Source organism: Euprymna scolopes, chromosome 31 (assembly GCF_053919585.1).
Source record: "Euprymna scolopes isolate OS-2025 chromosome 31, ASM5391958v1, whole genome shotgun sequence".
Lineage (NCBI taxonomy): Eukaryota > Metazoa > Mollusca > Cephalopoda > Sepiida > Sepiolidae > Euprymna > Euprymna scolopes.
Window position 1 is genome coordinate 19396456 of NC_136512.1, and position 20517 is coordinate 19416972.

General features: G+C 31.6%; 1 protein-coding gene across 1 annotated transcript in view; it reads right to left on the reverse strand.

Moving 5' to 3' along the window:
- LOC145255664 (mitochondrial import inner membrane translocase subunit TIM50-like) overlaps positions 1-19720 on the reverse strand; it is a 130779-nt gene extending 111059 nt beyond the window's left edge. Inside the window, exon 1 of the mRNA XM_080114221.1 lies at positions 19352-19720. The gene's annotated coding sequence lies outside the window, so the exon portion shown is untranslated. The remainder of the gene's footprint in view (positions 1-19351) is intronic.
- Between the last annotated feature and the right edge of the window lie 797 nt (positions 19721-20517).

The following is a 20517-nucleotide window of genomic DNA, read 5'->3' on the forward strand; positions in this document are numbered from 1 at the left end:
GTACGTGTGCGCGTATGTTTGTGTGCGCGTATGTGTATGACAAGGAAAATGGCTTGAGATGTGAACGCGTGTTTTTGTGCGAGACTAGAAAGGGCTCGCACAAATTAAAAAGGAAAGTATAATTGTTTTCAACAAAACGTTTTAGTAAAACAAGGATGAAAACATAAAAAAAAGCTGCCGCGGCTGTTTTAAAATTTAACATTTTTTTAACTGAACAAATCTTATAATATTTATAAAAGCACCGCCATAGCTTTAAAAACAGTTTCATCCTTGTTATATTAAAGAGTTTGTTTGCTAAAATTACAATTTCCTCTGCAACTATCGTGGCATTTGCCATTATTTTTACAAAAAAAATTATTTGTTAATTTTAAAAAGTAGTAAAAAAACAAAACCAAAAACGTAGTCGTAAACATTACATTTCTTTTGTAATATTTTCATTCTTTGGGTTTTAAGTAATGCCCCTGCCTCACTTCCCATAGCAGTAGAACAAACAAAACTTGGCACAGTTATTAGTCTTTCTCTACATAGGAATCACCCAGAGTTATGCATTTCTCCAATCATTTGATGCAGCTCTAGAGACCGTTTTTGTAGAACATCCCAGGTTGGTCCTGCAACCACGACGTGACTTCAGAAATCAAGGCTGCATCATCTGGGAAACGCTTTCCTTAAAAAACCTTCATGGCTGGGAAGAGGTGAAAGTCAGAGGGAGCAAGGCCAGGAGAGTAGGGAGGATGGGAAAGGATTTCATAACCACACACCCGTGCTTCTGATCTGGCGACATGCGAGTGGTGGACCGGAGTGTTGTCCTGCAGGAGGAAGGTACCTTTGCTGATCTTGCCCCGCCTCTTGATTTTGCTAGCTTTCCTTGATTTCCTCAAAAGTGAAGCATAATAGGCTCCTGTAATTGTGGTACCCTTTGCCAGGAAATCTATCATCACTACTCCGTCCTGGTTCCAGAAGACTGTGAACATGACCTTGCCAGCGGATGGCTGCACCCTTATCTTTTTTGGATGTGGTGAATCCAAGTGCTTCCACTGCATTGACTGGGATTTGGTTTCTGGATCATAGTGATGGACCCAGGTTTCATCTTTTGAAAAACTTTGACTCATCTTCTTGGCACATCTCCAGATTCATCCCCGAGCACTCAACGCGTTCTCGCTTCTGGAATGGTGTGAGCAACCTGGGAATCCATCTGGCAGACATCTTATGCATATGCAAATGGTAATGAATGACAGTTTTCACACACCCTGTACTAATCTTGACATCTTGGGCTATTTGGCGAATAGTAATGAATGCGCCGATCTTCCAAAATGGCAGCCTAAACTTTACGGACAGATGCCTCATCAATGGCAGAAGGGGGGCGACCACGTCTGGGATCTGTTTCCACAGACTTCCGGCCATGTTTGAATTCACGATGCCAGCGTTTTACAAGGTCATATGATGGGGCATTATCATCATACGTTTCTTTCATTTCATTAAAAGTCTCCTGTGGTGTGTGTGCGCCCTTTCAAATACAAAAACCGGATCACTGCTCGACATTCAACAGGCTCCATTTCACACCTGACTCAGTTCAAACACCTGTAAAACAGAAACCACAATTAGTTCAGAGCTGTAATTTGCCACATAACTCGGAGAGATATAAATCATTGAAAATTTCAGCTAGATCAGACAACTGGAAGTGGGTCAGGAGCATTACTTATTGCACGCACCTCGTATTAACTTTGTTACATTAAAAAAATAACCGTCGAAGCTTTTCTTTTTTTATGTTTTGGTTTAATAAAAATATCGTTGGTTTTAGCGTCCAAAATTATGAGATAAAAAGAATGAACGAATGTCTTAGTAAGATTGAGTTGTCTCCCTCAGATTAATGATCTTGTATAAAAAAGCACCAATTTTTGAATAATAATAACAAAAATGAACACAAATGAAAAATATTAATAAACGATAATTAAACTTGCTAATTAAATACACAAAACCGATAGCAACAAAACTAGTTCGGCAATTTTTACGACTATTTTAATTCAGGATTTGTGAAAAATTTTAATTACCGTATATTTCCATATAAAAACGATAATAAAAACTATTGTTTCTACGCATCTGGAAATTGCATAATTCTTGCGATATATGATTTATCATTATTATTATTATTATAATTATTATTATTATTATTATTATTATTATTATTATTATTATAGGCACGGCAAAAAGTAAGTATTTTTTGACGGAGTCTCGCTTTAAAAATTTACCAAAAATCAAGTAATTATCCAATCAATACGATATTTTCACCAATTATTAAGTGAAGAATGAACTTGATAATGGTGTACTTTTATATGATCAATATTTATTTTTTTTACCTACAAAACCCCTCCTTATTTGTGGGTACAACTATGCTTAAAATACTCAGCCGAAACTGAGCAAAATATATTGTATTGTGGGGAGGGTGAGGATTGTAGATCAAACAAACCAACAAACAAACAAACAAACAAACAAACAACTGCGTACGTATCAGATTTTAAGGTTGAAAATCCGAATTTTGAATGTGTTTTATTTTTCATTTTTTGTTTTCTGATTGTGGAATTCGTTGAATATATTAATATTAATCACTATGTTTCAGATTAGCATATATATATATATATATATATATATATATATATATATATATATATATTCATTATTCTTGCGAAAAAAACTACTTTATAATCCTTGAAAAATAAATTAATAATTTTTTTTAGTGAGCCTAATATTGCTAAGATGCCATTAAATAGGAAATTCTTTGAAGCATCGACACCGAAAAAAAAAAAAAGAAAGAAAAAAATCGATAAATAACTGCGCATTTTGCTAAAAATACGATAATTACTTTCGGCAATTTCTTGTTTATTCACCTATGGTGACCCAACCATGATACTAGATGCAGGAGTTGTTTTCAACACATGCGACGCCTATCATTCCCCAAATGGTCACTCATCTGGTACTAACCAGCCTTATTGTTGCTTAACTTCGGGGGTTATGTAGGCAACAAATATATATATATATATATATATATCATAATTTAAGAATTTAAAATTTGTGATTTGAAAAAGTTAAATTTTAAATAAAGAAATTTTATTGTATGCAAGACTAAGAATACAGTATAGTAAAATACCGTATTCTTTGTCTTGCATACAATAAAATTGCTATATTTAAAATTTAACTTTTTCAAATCACAAATTTTAAATTCCTAAATTATGATTTATTTGCTCTATCAAGTATATTGAGCAATTTTATTTATCTAGGATAGTCTTATATAAAATATTACATCCAATAATATTTTGTAAGACCGATAATCACTGGATTTGCACACCAGTAGAATTATTGTATTTCATTATTCTGAATAATTATATATATATATATATATATATATATATATATATATATATATATATAAAAGTGAAAGCGTCTGTGTGTGTGTCTTTGTGTGTACATTTCCATACGCAATAACTCTGTCAATTTTTAGTCTACAGACTTGAAATTTGATATACAGGGTACGGAGATTTGGGAAAATCGATGTGACCGGATTTCGGCCAGAAATTTGGCGTTTAAGGGGTCAACGTTCAATGATTTCATTTTTGAGAACTCTACCAAACTCCTCCGATAATTTTGGGTCTAAACACTTGAAATTTTAGATATAGGTTCCTTGGACATGGCTCTAAATAACTTGATTTGAGCCCCAAACAATAAATTTTAAGGGGCCATAATAGGGTCAAAGTTTTAAAAATTTACCGCTTTTTGTTTTGCTCAACATACACCTCCAAATACCCAAGCAACGTCGGGCTGAAATGCTAGTATATATATATATATATATATATATATATATATATATATATATATATATATATATATATATATATATATATATCGCTTATGAAAAAAGAATTAAACTCTTTACTTAATCGTCAAATCAAACCATTAAAAATACATTACTAAATATAGTTTATTTATTCCCTTATAGGCCTTCATACTTAATTTTGAACTATCATTAAACTGTTTTTTTTAATTAATTTCTCTACATAAACCTATAGAGTGATATAAAAAGTTGGGATTATTTGAAATTCAGATACTTATAGTATTTTGCATATTCTTATAGTAAATCATCCTAAATCCTATTTAGACAAAAATTATTTGGTTCAAAACCCGTTTAAAAAATATATTTTAATGTTTTAGCGATCGAGACAAAAATAACCGTGTGGTTTTGGAAAATTTGGAATGGTGTGGTTTTCGAAAATTTGGAACGATGTGGTTTTGGAAAATTTGGAACGGTGTGATTTTGGAAAAATTAAAATTTTAAATTCTATTAAAAATAGTAGAAAAGTTTTATATTATTCTGCTTTTCATATGATAAAATTCAGGTTTTTATCTTTCTTGAAAAAAAGTTGCTAAAGAATTCTGGATTTTAATTTTAATAAAACTGGATTCATTAAAAAAAACAACTGGATTCATTAAAAAAAACAACTGGATTCATTTAAAAAAACAACAACTTGGTTTTTATTTCACTTTTTGGCCGTGCCTATATTATTATTATTATTATTTAAAATTATTTTATTACTTAACATTTAATTTAAAACGTTTTACATTGTTTCATTTTTAAACGTTTTAACTTGTTTCCAACTTGTTTCATTTTTCGATTGATTAACTGATTATAATTGTTCAGGTATAGTATTCGTGCATTAATATTTTTCATTTGTATTTAAAAAAAAAAAGCCTTCATTATCAACAGTCTCACTGTTAGACAGATCCTGTTGTCATGACGACATTTTTCTGTGACCAGGCCTGCTTTACAATGGCCGCGGCCATAGCCACAGAATCGGACGTAGGCATTAAGTCACATACTATTTTTTTTCTATTTCTGTAAATACGTTCTATTGTTTTTTCTTAATTATTATCCGCCAATGTTGCAAGCATTTCTTTTTCAGCATTGCCAAAATAAAAAAAGTATTTTCTGTCAACCTTTAATTTTGTTGTCTACATATTTTATCTGTGAATTGAATTGACATTCTGTTGAATTGTTTCAAAAATGGAGTCAGATGAACCGTCGATAATGATTAAAAAACCTTAACTATAATAAACATCGATACCCAATTATGTTGTATTAAAAAAACCCATTAGAAACAAAATTATATTATAAGTTGTGATGGGACGATTGCAATATTTTCCGTGATTCTCGTACAATCATCAATTCATTTGTAAATTAACGATTCCGATATAATTACCGATTCTGTTCTAAATTATCGATTCTGATACAATTACTGATTCTGTTCTAAATTTGTAATTTTGATTCAATTTCCGAATCTGTTCTAAATTCCTGATGCTAACACAATTATTAATTCTGTTCTAAATTCCTAATTTTGATACAATTAGTGATTCTGTTTTAAATTCCCAATTCCGATATATTAGGTTGGTGCAAAAATAATGGCGGGTTTTTATATATAGGTGAACGGCAAAAAACGACATTATTTTTGCACCAACCTAATAATTACCGATTCTATTCTTAATTCACAATTCCGAAACAATAACCGATATCAATAGGCAACATATATATATATATATATATATATATATATATATATATATATATATATATATATATATATATATTTATCATAATTTAAGAATTTAAAATTTGTGATTTGAAAAAGTTAAATTTTAAATAAAGAAATTTTATTGTATGCAAGACTAAGAATACAGTATAGTAAAATACCATATTCTTTGTCTTGCATACAATAAAATTGCTATATTTAAAACTTAACTTTTTCAAATCACAAATTTTAAATTCCTAAATTATGATTTATTTGCTCTATCAAGTATATTGAGCAATTCTATTTATCTAGGATAGTCTTATATAAAATATTACATCCAATAATATTTTGTAAGACCGATAATCATTGGATTTGCACGCCAGTAGATTTATTGTATTTCATTATTCTGAATATATTCCCAATTCCGATATATTAGGTTGGTGCAAAAATAACGTCGAGTTTTTATGTATAGGTGAACGGCAAAAAACGACATTATTTTTGCACCAACCTAATAATTACCGATTCTATTCTTAATTCACAGTTCCGAAGCAATAACCGATATCAATTCAGATTTTAAAATGAGGTAAAAATGTAGAATTTCATTTTTTATTCGTGTTGGGTGGATTTAGTGGAGCTTCCACATCTACTTTTAAATTTGAATATAATTTTATTTTTAATTTGACAAACTTCTAAATGTTTTCCTTTTTATGTACCGTGCCTCAAAATTTGATAAACTCATTGTGAGATTTTCATGCCATTATCTTCTTAATTATACACTCGTGCCATTTTTATAGATGTGCTATTTTTATTTGCGCCATTTTATCTGTGCCATTTTTATTTGTGTCATTTTATTTGTGCCATTTTTATTTGTGCCATTTTATCAGAAAAATTGTTGCTATTCATTGTGCTATTCGTTGATTGATTTATAAGTTTGGCAGACTCTATCAAACTCCTCCGTCATAGTTTAAAAATTTATGAATATTCATTGTACCAGCGATGGCAAATTAAGTTTATAAAAAAATAAAATAAAATCTATATATCTATAAAGGTGAATTGTGTGTGTGTGTGTGTGTACATTTCCCTACCAAACTACTCTGTCAATTTTCAGTCTACAGACTCGTGATTTAATATAAGGAGTATTGAGATTTGGGAAATTTTTTTGATCGGTGTTCGGCCAGAAATTTTGCTGTTAAGGGGTCAAAGTTCAACGATTTCACCTTTGAAAACTCTACCAAATTCCTCCGTCAATTTTGGGTCTAAACACTTGAAATTTTAGATGTAGGTTACTTGGACATGGATTAATTTTTTAAAACTTGATTTGGGCCAAAAACAATAAATGTTAAGAGGTCAAAATTGGGGTCAAATTTAAAAAAAATTGATCTCTGCGGTCTCTACCAAATTACTAAGTCAGTTTTTGGTCTAAACCTTTGAAATTTTACATAAAGTGTATTCAGACAGGGGACAAGCTTTTTAATCGGTTTTGGCAGAAAATTTGGCTGCCAATGGGTCAAAGTTCAAAAGATTTGAGCTTTGCGGTCTCTAGAAAACTATTCAGCTAATTTTGTGTCTAAACATTTGAAATTTTACATAAAGGGTATTCAGGCATGCAGCAAGCTTTGTAATCAGTTTTTGAGTAGAAATTTGGCTGGCAAGAGGTCAAAGTTGAAAGAGTTTACCTTGGCAGACTCTACCAAACTCCTCCGCCAATTTTGGATCAAAACACTTGAAATTTTAGATGTAGGTTACCTGAACATGAGTCAAACTTTTTAATAAATATATACATATGCACATAAAGTTATGAACAGTGCATAGGGCCCGAGCGAAGCCGGGTTGAACTGCTAGTAAATAAATAAATTGAAATAAAAGAATCGTTTTTAGAATAAGAAATTAGACTAAAACATTTTTAAATTCCTGATAGCTATTACAATACCCGTATGCCAACATTTCAGATTATCAAATTCTACAATGGACAGTATCCCAGGCAACAACTCAGACGCAGGAGGTAATTCCATAATGAAGAAGAGGATAAAGTGTTAAAACCTTTCGCCGTCTTTTCTTCTCCCCCCCCCCACTCCCTAATCTATTTATGGATTTGGCCGGTGCTAGTGCACTTATTCATCCACACAATTTTTTAAATAATATTTTCAAGTTTAATTAAAGGTTTATGATATCTGTTTTTTTTTTTTTTTATAAATTGTGAGGTTAAAGTACAGAATAGGCACAAAACACCCCCTCCCCAAGTTAAGAACGGCTTTATAAATAATAACATTATTATTTCAGCACGGATCAATAAGCGCACTAGTACCATTTTGCCTTATAATAGGCAAAGGTGCGAAAAAGTGGCAAAGAAACAAATACAAGGTGGCGCAGAAGTCACTTTTCCTTTTTAAAATGAAAAAGATTTTTTTTTGATAAATTATTTTGGACTGTGGGAGGTGGGTGGATCCGGCTTTGCCCGGTTATAAAATACGCTTAAATATGATATTTTAATTTTCCAGATTGTGTATATATTATAGTCGTGATTTTAAAAGTTAAAAAAAAAAGTATTTAGGTGCCATCAGCTAGAATCGAAACCGAAATCAAAACTAGCATTCAAAGCTGGTGACGTTACCACTGTACCAATGTGTGACGCATATGAACTGATTAAAAACTAAAAATTAAAATTGAACTAAGATGTATATACAAAATGTATAACGACGTTTTCAATTTTTGACCTTTTTAGACCTCTACGTTAAACCTGATCAAATTTATTATTGCTATGATTATAGTGACTTTGGTGTAATGAGGATGATTATTAATTTCCTTTTCAACGACGCCCCACACGTTGTACTCCAAAGGATTAAGATCTGGTGAGTTAGGAGGCCATAAGTTTGCCATGACACGACCATGAAAATTTGAAATAGCATTAAGTGAATATTTAAGTATATTTTAGAAATCCAAAACGATATTTCTTCTTAAAATACATATTTAAATATGTTATATTTCTTCTTAAAATACTTATTTAAATATGTTATATTTCTTCTTAAAATACATATTTAAATATGTTATATTTCTTCTTAAAATACATATTTAAATATGTTATATTTCTTCTTAAAATACATAATTAAATATGTTATACTTCTTCTTAAAATACATATTTAAATATGTTATATTTCTTCTTAAAATACATATTTAAATATGTTATATTTCTTCTTAAAATACATATTTAAATCTTATATTTCTTCTTAAAATACATATTTAAATGTTATATTTCTTCTTAAAATACTTATTTAAATATGTTATATTTCTTCTTAAAATACATACTTAAATATGTTATATTTCTTCTTAAATACATATTTAAATATGTTATATTTCTTCTTAAAATACTTATTTAAATATGTTACATTTCTTCTTAAAATACATATTTAAATATGTTATATTTCTTCTTAAGATACATATTTAAATATGTTATATTTGATCTTAAAATACATATTTAAATATGTTATATTTCTTCTTAAAATACATATTTAAATATGTTATATTTCTTCTGAAAATACTTATTTAAATGTTATATTTCTTCTTAAAATACATATTTAAATATGTTATATTTCTTCTGAAAATACTTATTTAAATGTTATATTTTTTCTTAAAATACATATTTAAATATGTTATATTTCTTCTTAAAATACATATTTAAATATGTTAAGCAAATTTTCGGCCCAGTGGAGGAGTTTTCAAATAATTTCTTTTAACGATTAACTCATATTTTAACACAAAACCCGTTCTGATTCAAACTCATTATTCTAGCTCCTCTAGTATTATTTCTAAATAAATCTTCGATCAAGATTTGTAGGCTCATAAGATTGTACCTATTTACTATGCCTCCCCACGGGACAGAGTTAGACACCAGGGTCGTTTTTTAACGTGGAGAAAAGGTACAAAAATAAAAATTGTCTCAGTCGTGAAGGATTTCTCCTCCACCGAAAGAGAACAAGAAATAGAAGTGCAGCATCTGAAGAACAGATGGTATTTATTTGCTCCCCCACCGAGCAAATTAGGCACAAGGCCGATTTTTAATGTGAGGAGTGAAGGGAGGGGGAAGGGAAAAAGGGGACCAGCTCCCGAGAGGTGGGAAATGGGAGCTGGTTAATGGTCAGGCATGTGGGGTTCCCCCCACATCTGGCCTTTGCTAGTCATAGCTAGTCATAGCTTGCAGTATCTGCCGGAACAGATGCTACACTTTGGTCTTGTCCCGAGGGCCAAGAAGCTAAAGTGTAAAGTGAATCCATTCAAATTTTATCTACAGCTGATGTACTGACTGTAATTTCACATAGTATCAGTAAATCCCTCAACTGGGGTTTCCTCTCAAGGGAAATAGCTCCAAACATATCAAAGACATTTGATCGGGTTTAACACAGATATTTACTTCATAAGATTTCCAGCTATGGGATATCTGAAAATTTCTTCTTAATTATAAAATCTTTTCTCTCCGCCGAGATGTTAACTGGACAGTTTTAAAGTCTTCAAATATAAGCACGCGGATCACGTGACAATGTTATAAAAAACAGGACGACACTTTTTTTTTTTTAAATATCGTTAAGTGAATATTTAAGTTTACTTTAGAAAGCTAAAACGATATATTTTTCTTTAAATAGGTATTAAAATATTTTAAGCAAGCTTTCAGTTCGAACGGGCCAGTTTCAAGCGATTTCTGCTTTGTTTATCATTGATAAAAATATACCTTTTTGGCTTTCTAAAAATTGTTTTATGTACACACGTACATACATACATACAGACAGACAGACAGACAGACACACACACACACAAACACACACACACACACACACACACACACACACACACGCGCGCGCTATACGGCATATATATTTTGATAACATAGCCAAAGCAATGGAGGAAATAAATAAAGACCACCTGATCAAAGTTTGCAGTGATTTTCGAACTTGAATTTAGTGGACAATAGAAGCCGAAGGAGGATATATATAAAATAAAACGTGGATTAATATTATATTTATTTGTTTTTTTAAAAGAAATTGCAAATTTTCACTATTTAACAGTTTCATTTTCTATTTTTCTAAACGAAATGAGAAAGAAAATTAAAACTGTAAGTTAAAATTCACAATCAAAATCAATCAATCAATTTATTAGTGATGGAACGATTCCAATATTTTTCCCGATTCCGATACAATTATCAATTCCATACTAAATTCCCGATTCCGATACAATTACCGATTCCAATTCCGATTCTTTATAAATCTCGAATTATGTAACTATAAGATTGTTATTTTCCCTGATTTTCGTTACAACACACATGTTTAATATTCTGAAATTTACATAACGTCAGAATACAGTTGTGGGGGATGATCTATCGGTTTTAGCTTTACTGGTATTTTAAAATCAATAAATAGTTATTATTTTATCATTATTACCAGCAATAGAAGATTTTGGATTAAACAAAATCAAAAAAAAAAAAAAAAAAAAAAAAGAAGACAATTGAAAGAATCGTTTTCTCATCGGAAAATAGGCATCAATTTTTCCGATTCCGATATTCCCAAATCTTCCGATTTTTCCGATTCGCGATTCCGATTAATCGTCCCAACACTAGTATATATATATATATATATATATATATATATATATATATATATATATATATATATATATATATATATATATATATATAAAGAAGATGTTTTCACTCAGCCGGCGATCCAAGATGTTAAAATGCCGATGGCCAATTGAATATGATTAGAAAAAAGTTTAGTTTCTACTGATAGTTCGTTTGTTGTAGTTGTTTTTTTTAATAACTCAAAGAATTTGTTTTCACTTAATCGGTGATCCAAGATGTTAACATGCATATTTTAAATCTGTCTTTTAACTGCTTGTCGTCTGTGCGTGTGCGTGCGCGTGTGCGTGTGTATACACATATTCAATTACACAGTTCACAAACAGGACAAATAAACATTTTAGAAAAAGTTCTTTAAACCTCCTTGTCCACATGGCACACCAAACAAAAGTGGACATACCTGCTTGTATTGTTGCTTTCGACTTCTGGTTCTGCAAACGAAGATACTTCTCTCAGAAAGAAAACACAAAATAACAGGTTATATTTTATATAAGTTTATTTTGACGTACCCACGCTTCTGTCGGAGTTTGCATACGTTTCTCTTTTGGTTTCTACATCTTTCTAGAATGCGTCTATTAGCGCGTCCGTCGAAGATGACGATTGATTCCGGTACGCTCCCCGGGAAATTGAATCTCTCTCTGTCTCTGTCTCTGTCTCTGTCTCTGTCTTTCTATCGCTCTCTTTCTGTCTGTCTGTCTGTCTGTCTGTCTCTCTCTCTCTCTTTGACGCTCCCCCGACTGTTTACGTGAATATATCAATACCGTTTTTTTGTTAGTGTACAGAAGAGAATAAATCAATTATTCCTCTTTATTCATATGCTCACTTAGGTTACAACAGCATTTTTGTCGCTTATTGCTATTCGTACAAAACAATTATGAATCTTTTCTGAATTATGTGCTTCTTTCTAATCGAAAATAACTTTCTTAGCGACTTAAGATTTCTATTATTATAGAACACTTCCTTAACGGTACTTTATTGATTGTATTTTCATGTTTTCTGGTAAGTTTTGTTCGTTCCGTTTTCATCTCTCCATTAGCATATATTATACATAAAGGGAGGCTCCTTCAGTCTTTTGACAGACTATGGATACCCATAAAGGGATGCTTGCGCATGAAATTTTTGCGGCAGGAGGTGCACAATCTCCAACCACACCTCTCCTATGTCGACATTGTTAAATACCAGTAGCAAGTGAAGTGTATAGGACGACTGGAAGCAAATGCCGAGATGAGCGGAAAGCACATACATCGCATAGAATTTCCAAATGGTCACTCATCTGGTACTAACCAGGCTCAAGGTTGCTTAACTTCGGTGATCTGACGAAAACAGGTGTGTCAATGCAATTTTATATATATATATATATATATATATATATATATATATATATATATATATATATATATATATATAATTCTTGTCTGTTTTTTTTTTTTTGACGAATTTTCGTAATACTATTTACTCAAAAGGAATTAACATTCAAGAGACTATCTCATTTGCATATTACATTAAAGCAAATCTGTTTTAATAATTAACCCTTAATTTTTAATGGAAATTAATAATAGAATTGTTTTAAGTATTCAATTAAGAAATATTATATAAAGTTAATTTATTTAATTTATTAATTTATTCTTTTAAATTATTATTATAACCAACATCAGCCGCGTTAAACAACGGGAGTAAGCTTTCATTTAACCTATGAGTTATTTCCCTTTAAATTATGCGATTTTATTTCCCTGCTTGAATTTCATAGGTGAAAAAACGATTCTGTTTTATGCTCCCCAAAATCCAAAATATGGTCAATTTTCAGGAAAATCCTAACAACTTAGGATGGTGACTAAATCCTCCACCCGGCAACATGTTTAATCTTGGCAACGCCGGGTATACATAGCTAGTATATATATATATATATATATATATATATATATATATATATATATATATTATATGTATACAGGGTAGAAAAATAAAATTGTCTCTCTAGAAAAGACGACATGATTCCATTTCTGTTTGATGAAAACCGTCTTTCTTTTTTTTGTTGCAGACCATCTACTAATTGGCCAGTTGTGGACGAATCCCAAGAGCGATGACATGTCTTAAAGTGACACAATGTTCAACGAGTGAGATTGGAGATGCGCCGCTGTACAACTCATGATCCTAGTGATGACAACAGGACAATTGCCACCCTCCTCAAAATGCAAATCCAGACAGATCAATGCTTAAGGGTACAGCTTAACGCATCGAACGACCTACAGTTATGGTCTTTAGTGAGGTTTCGAGTGAAGGTCACATCATGCCACCTCACATCTTTGAAGTCGACTTGAAAGTCAACTCCAAAGTGTACCTGGATGTGTTGAAGAGTGTGATGATCTCCTGGTGCAATTAAGTAGCCGTTGGCAAACTCTGAGTGTGGCAGCAAGATTCGGCGCTGGCCCACAAGTTCAAAGAGACCCAGGCTTGTCTTCAGAAGGAGTGCTACGAATTTGTACTCTTCTCTCACTGGTTTCCCTCCTTCCCCGACATGAACCCGCTGGACTACTTCGTTTGGTCATACGTTGAGAACATCACTAACGTGACCTCCCAGAATATCAAAGCGAACCTGGTGGAAAAGGCATGCTCCCAGTTCTGGACCCATATCAAGGCGGTGATTGAGGCCGAAGGCGGCTACATTAAATAGATGTCAGCTCTACTACATGATCAAGTTACCTGAATTGATTTTATCATTAAAAGTTTTAAGATAAAGCTGTAGTGATGTTTTCTATTAGGGCGCCAATTTTATCGTTCCACCCTCTGTGTGTGTGTGTGTGTGTGTGTGTGTGTGCATATATATATATATATATATATATATATATATATATATATATATATATATATATATATATATATATATATATATATATATATAGAGAGAGAGAGAGAGAGAGAGAAAATAAAAAGGAACAAACCGTATTATGTGTTCATCAACGTTTCGTCTTTATTTCGGGACTTCCTCTGGAAATAAAGACGAAACGTTGATGAACACATAATACGGTTTGTTCCTGTTTATTTTCTCTATTTTGTCGGAATACTATTTCCATTATTTTCATCATATATATATATATATATATATATAAATATATATATATATATATATGTGTGTGTGTGTGTGTGTGTGTGTGTGTGTGTGTGTGTGAGTAAAGAAAACATTAAAACATCGGAAAAAAGAAATAAAGGAGAAAAGAAAAACGAAAAGTTAAAACAAAGACTACGATATATGCAATGAAAAGAAAATAAACAAAAGAAGAATAAAAAAAAAAAACAAAGAAATAAAGGAAACAAACAAAAGCGACGGAATAATAATAATAATAATAATAATAATAATAATAATAATAATAATAATAATAATAATAATAAGAAGAAGAAGAAGAAGAAGAAGAAGAAAAAGAAATCGAAAAAGCAGCGTTTGATAATAATCTAGTCAGGACATGGAGTCATGGTAGTAAGATGGGTGGGGCCGGTTTCGGACATTACCTGGAGGGTGGAACGCTACGTCGTGGGGAGCAAGTGAAATCTGCCCTCGGGGAGTAGCGCGCCGTGTACTGGCCAGTAAGGCTTCCACTGACCCGTTTACAAGGTTAGTCGATCGGTTTTAATGTTTACTGGTTTCTCTTCCGTGTTTGCAACATGTGACTTGGATGTTAAACGCAGAGGAAACTCCCAGAGCGGAACAACCGCACTCTTTCCCGCGCTTATCCACCAACACCGTCTTTCGTTGCGTTCGACAACGACAACGCTATCTGTAAAATATCTCCTTTTCCCTTCCGGCGGTACGGGCTTTGCGATACGATCAGTAAAGAAAGAAGTACAGGGGGGAAAAAGAAGAAGACGAAGAAGAAGAAGAAGAAGAAGAAGAAGAAAAATTATATATAGGAAGAAGTAATAGGAGAAGAAGAAGAAGAGAAAACAAAAGAATGCGAAAAAGAAGAGGAAAAGGGAGAAGAAAGAGCTGAAAAAGAAAAAAGGGGAGGAGAAGGAGAGACGAAAAAGAAAAGGAGAAGAGGATGAAAGTAGAGGAAGAAGAATGAGAAGTGAAAAAAGAAGAAGAAGAGAAAGAAGAAGAAGAAGAAGAGAAAGAAGAAGAGAAAGACGAAGAGAAAGAAGAAGAAGAATCCATGACAGTGTTAAAGGTCATATTGGACACACAGATACACACACATTATATGTAGGAGCTACCGAACTCATAAGAAATTAAAAAATTACGTGGCGAATATACCCGGTAAACAAGTGCAAGAAAGATGCAACCAGTTGCATCTTGAACATCGAGAAAAATAGCAGAAACACAAACCGGTAGCAGGACTTGAAACCAGAAATCATAAAATCCTCTGGAACATAGAGATACAAACAGATATACCTATCCAAGGAAGGAGACTAGGCATGATAATACAGGGTAGAACGTAACGATAAAAGTGTCACCCTAAAGAAAAACAGCATTACAACTTTATTTTAAAATTTTTATCGTAAAAATAAATTCAGGTAACTTGGTTATATAGTACAGCTGACATCTATTCAATGTAGCCGCCTTCAGCCTCAATCACAACTTCGATAAGGGTTCGGAACTGTGAGTATGCCTTTTTCACAAGTGCTGGCGAGGGCTCGGCGAATACTCGGCGGATGGTGGCGATCAGGCTGGCTTTGATGTTGCAAGAGGTCATGTTGGTGATGTTCCCAACGTATGACCAAATGGAGTAGTCCAGCGGGTTCAGATCAGGGGAGGGGGGAGCCAATGAGAGAAGCGTACAAAGTCGTAGCACAGCTTCTGAAGCCAACTCTGGGTTTTTTGGACTTGGGGCTGGCGCTGAGTTCTGCTGCCACACCCATAGTCTGCCAGCGACCACCCGATTACACCAGGGGATCACCACACTCTTCAGCACATCCAGGTACATTTTGGTATTGACTTCAAGCTGACTTTGAAGATGTGAGGTGGCATGATGTGACCCTCACTTGAAACCACACCAAAGACCATAACTATGGGTCGTTTGATGTGTTAAGTTGTGCCCTTAAGTATTGATCTGTCTGGATTTGCATGGTGGATTGATGGATAGAGAGCATCGTGTCGCTTTCAGATTTGATAGAAAACTCCTATCGCTCTGTGGATTTGTACACAACTGGTCAACTAGTAGATGGTCTTAAAAAAAAAAAAAGAAAACCGGTTTTCATTAAAAGGAAATGGAATCATGTCGTCTTTTGTAGGGCGACAATTTTATCATTTCATCCTGTAGTTAACAAGAATGAAAAATCCTACTAGATAGTAGATTTCGCCATCCCATCAGAGCACAGAAAGAGAAACGAAGCAAATACACAGAATTAGCTAAAGAGCTGAAATGGATATGGAAAATGGCGAAATGAAGATGACACCAATAATCGTAGGATTACTAAGAACAATCCCGTAAAAACTACAAAAAAAGAGACCCACCATACAGTGGCTGGCGACAAATAACTTCTTAGTATTGTGACCTGCACCTACCAGGCACTGGCTGGTGATAAATAACATTTGTAATTTGATCTGCACTGACCAGACACTGGTTGACGATAATTTATTGTGACCTGCACCAACCGAACACTGGCTGGCGATAAATAACTTATTAGTATTGTGATCTAAACCCACCATACACTGGCTGGCGATAAATAACTTATTAGTATTGTGACCTGAACTTACCAGACACTGGTTGGCGATAATTAACTTATTATTTTGACTTGCACCAACCGAACACTAGCTAGCGATAATTTACTTATTAGTATTGTGACCGTTACCCACCATACACTGGCTGGTAATAAGTAACTTTGTATTGTGATCTGCACCGACCAAACACTAGCTTGCGATAACTAATTTTTTTAGTACTATGATCTGTACCTACCGGACACTAGCTGGGGATAACTAACTTATTAGTATTGAGATCTGCGCCAAACAAACACCAGCTGGCGATGAATAACTTATTAGTATTGTGAGCTGCACCCACCAGACACTGGCTGGCGATAACTTATCCATTTGAAACAATTGTTTATTGGGCATTTTAGAATATTGTATTTTCATATTAAGGGAATTCAGTATAATAACGATTGGTGCGATTTAGAATATTCCATTTTATTTTAAGGGGTGTTATGATAACGGTCGAAGCGAATTAACGTATTAATATATAGATAATCATATACGAAGAAGGTAAACGAAATTTCTGATTAAGAAAAGAAGACAAAGAAGATATAGAAGAACGAGATAGACACATGAAAGCAAGTGCGTGCACTTCAAGACACACGTACGTTTAAACACATTCACAAATGCTCAGTCGAAAGTTTCGCTCAAATGAAACTCAACGAAGAAAACATTTTTCAACTCAGCAAATATTTAAATTGTAATATAATGTGTACTTCAAATAGAACTATTTTCGTATTATTTGGATACTTCGGATTATTGTTCTTATCTTGCGTTATTTTCACAACGTTTCAGTCGGTGTAACCTCCGACCTTCTTCGGGTGTCGATCTCGGGAATGTTTCAGTCACACTATTTCTGGAGGCTAAAGGTTCAATTCTGTATGTGGACGACACTTTCAATACAACGGCGAATCACCTAGGACTTCTTCAAGGATGGCTGACGGAATGAGAGTATCCCCCCCCTGTGGATTGAATAAAGGAATTCGTTCAAAATTCTGCGTAGATTCCCGAAGATTCCCGAGTTCGATAGTAAGATTCTTGAGTTTGACAGAAAGATTCCCGAATTTTCCAAGATACACCTGGAGAAGGTCGGAGGTTGCATCGACCTAAACGTTGTGAAAATAACACACAAGACGAGAACAGTAGTCCGAAGAATCCAACTAATATGAATTGCACAGAGTAGTCTACTAAAAGGAAAAAAAGCAACAGAGAAAACAAGTAATACAGCAATATCAATCACATATGTGAGAACAGGAAAACAAATTAAGAAATGAAAAACTAATACAATACAATAATACATTTTAATAATACAATACAATAATATAATACAATACAATAATATAATACAATACAATAATACATTTTAATAATACAATACAATAATATAATACAATACAATAATATAATACAATACAATAATATAATACAATACAATAATATAATACAACAATAATACATTTTAATTATACAATACAATAATATAATACAATACAATAATATAATACAATACAATAATATAATACAACAATAATACATTTTAATTATACAATACAATAATATAATACAATACAATAATATAATACAATACAATAATACATTTTAATTATACAATACAATACAATACAATATTTTTAGTGAGAATAGGAAAACAAATTAAGAAATGAAAAACTAATACAATATAATAATACATTTTAATTATACAATACAATAATAAAATACAATACAATAATATAATACAATACAATAATATAATACAATACAATAATACATTTTAATTATACAATACAATAATATTATACAATACAATAATATAATACAATACAATAATACATTTTAATTATACAATAAAATAATATAATACAATACAATAATATAATACAATACAATAATACATTTTAATTATACAATACAATAATATAATATAATACAATAATACATTTTAATTATACAATAAAATAATATAATACAATACAATAATATAATACAATACAATAATACATTTTAATTATACAATACAATAATATAATATAATACAATAATACATTTTAATTATACAATACAATAATATAATACAATACAATAATATAATACAATACAATAATACATTTTAATTATACAATACAATAATATAATACAATACAATAATACATTTTAATTATACAATACAATAATATAATACAATACAATAATACATTTTAATTATAAAATACAATAATATAATACAATACAATAATATAATACAATACAATAATACATTTTAATTATACAATACAATAATATAATACAATACAATAATATAATACAATACAATAATACATTTTAATTATACAATACAATAATATAATACAATACAATAATATAATACAATACAATAATACATTTTAATTATACAATACAATACAATACAATATTTTTAGTGAGAATAGGAAAACAAATTAAGAAATGAAAAACTAATATAATACAACAAAAGAAAAACAAAACTGTTTATTTACTTACATTTACAACGTCACACCAAGAAAGTATGTATGACCAATAGAGAAATATACAACAATACAAGACAGATGTTCTAGTGTAACGTTGTCTGTCCGGGAACCAACACGTTGTAGCATCAGTCGCAAAGTGGACATATAATAGAAAAGAACTTCGACTTTTTTTTATATTAGTGTACAGCGACATTCATTCCATTATTCTCTAATTACCGATGTGACGTTCCTCACGTGAACGTCTTCTGGAGCGACATACACGCCTCTCGGGTGATCTCGAACGTTATGTTTGTCTCTAACATGATCTCCTTTTTAAACTCTTTATTTTGTTTATACCGTCATTCCGCATGCATTTACATACGCGAGTCCGGGCTATGTTACACTTGATTTAGTTAAAAAAAAAAAAACAGAGAAATAAAAACATTAAAACACGAGGACAATAGAACAAATGATACAGTAATAAAAAAAATATATCATGCAATGAATTCTGTTTATTAACTTGCGTTGATCCTGTCATACATCGAGAAGGGTTATATGAATAATAGGGAAACAAGTATCGCAATAATAGAAAACACAGATACTGTGTTCATTTAACTCATTTTAAGAGCAGTAAAAGAAAATAAGAACACTGGAATAATAACTAGCGGGATCTGTGGAAATTCCACAGCGGACTCTTTCATATGTAATATATTGATGTTGGCATTATGTGAATGTTCAGCGTAAATGGAGACACTTTGATATTATTGTAGCCCTTTTGTTAAAGCTGCAATAGTATTTATCTAAGATAGCAGGGACGCCCGGCTTAGCTCGGTCGTAAAACACGCTTAAAGATGATATTTTAATTCTTGCAGATTTCGTATATATTATAATAGAGTAAATTTCTATTGATTCTTATATTTGTAAAGTTGTGATTTTAAAAATAAAAAAAATATATTCATATGACTTGGGTGCATTAGCTTGAATCGAAACCGAAACCAAAACTTATGAAAATATATATATACATATATTATTTTCAGAAGTTTTTATTTCGGTTTCGATTCTAGCTAATACACCAAAGTCATATGGATTTATATATTTTTTTTTAAATCGCAACTTTATAACATAAAAATCGATAAAGCATTAACTCTATAATAATATGCAGGAAATCTGGAAGAATTAAAATATCATATTTAAGCGTAC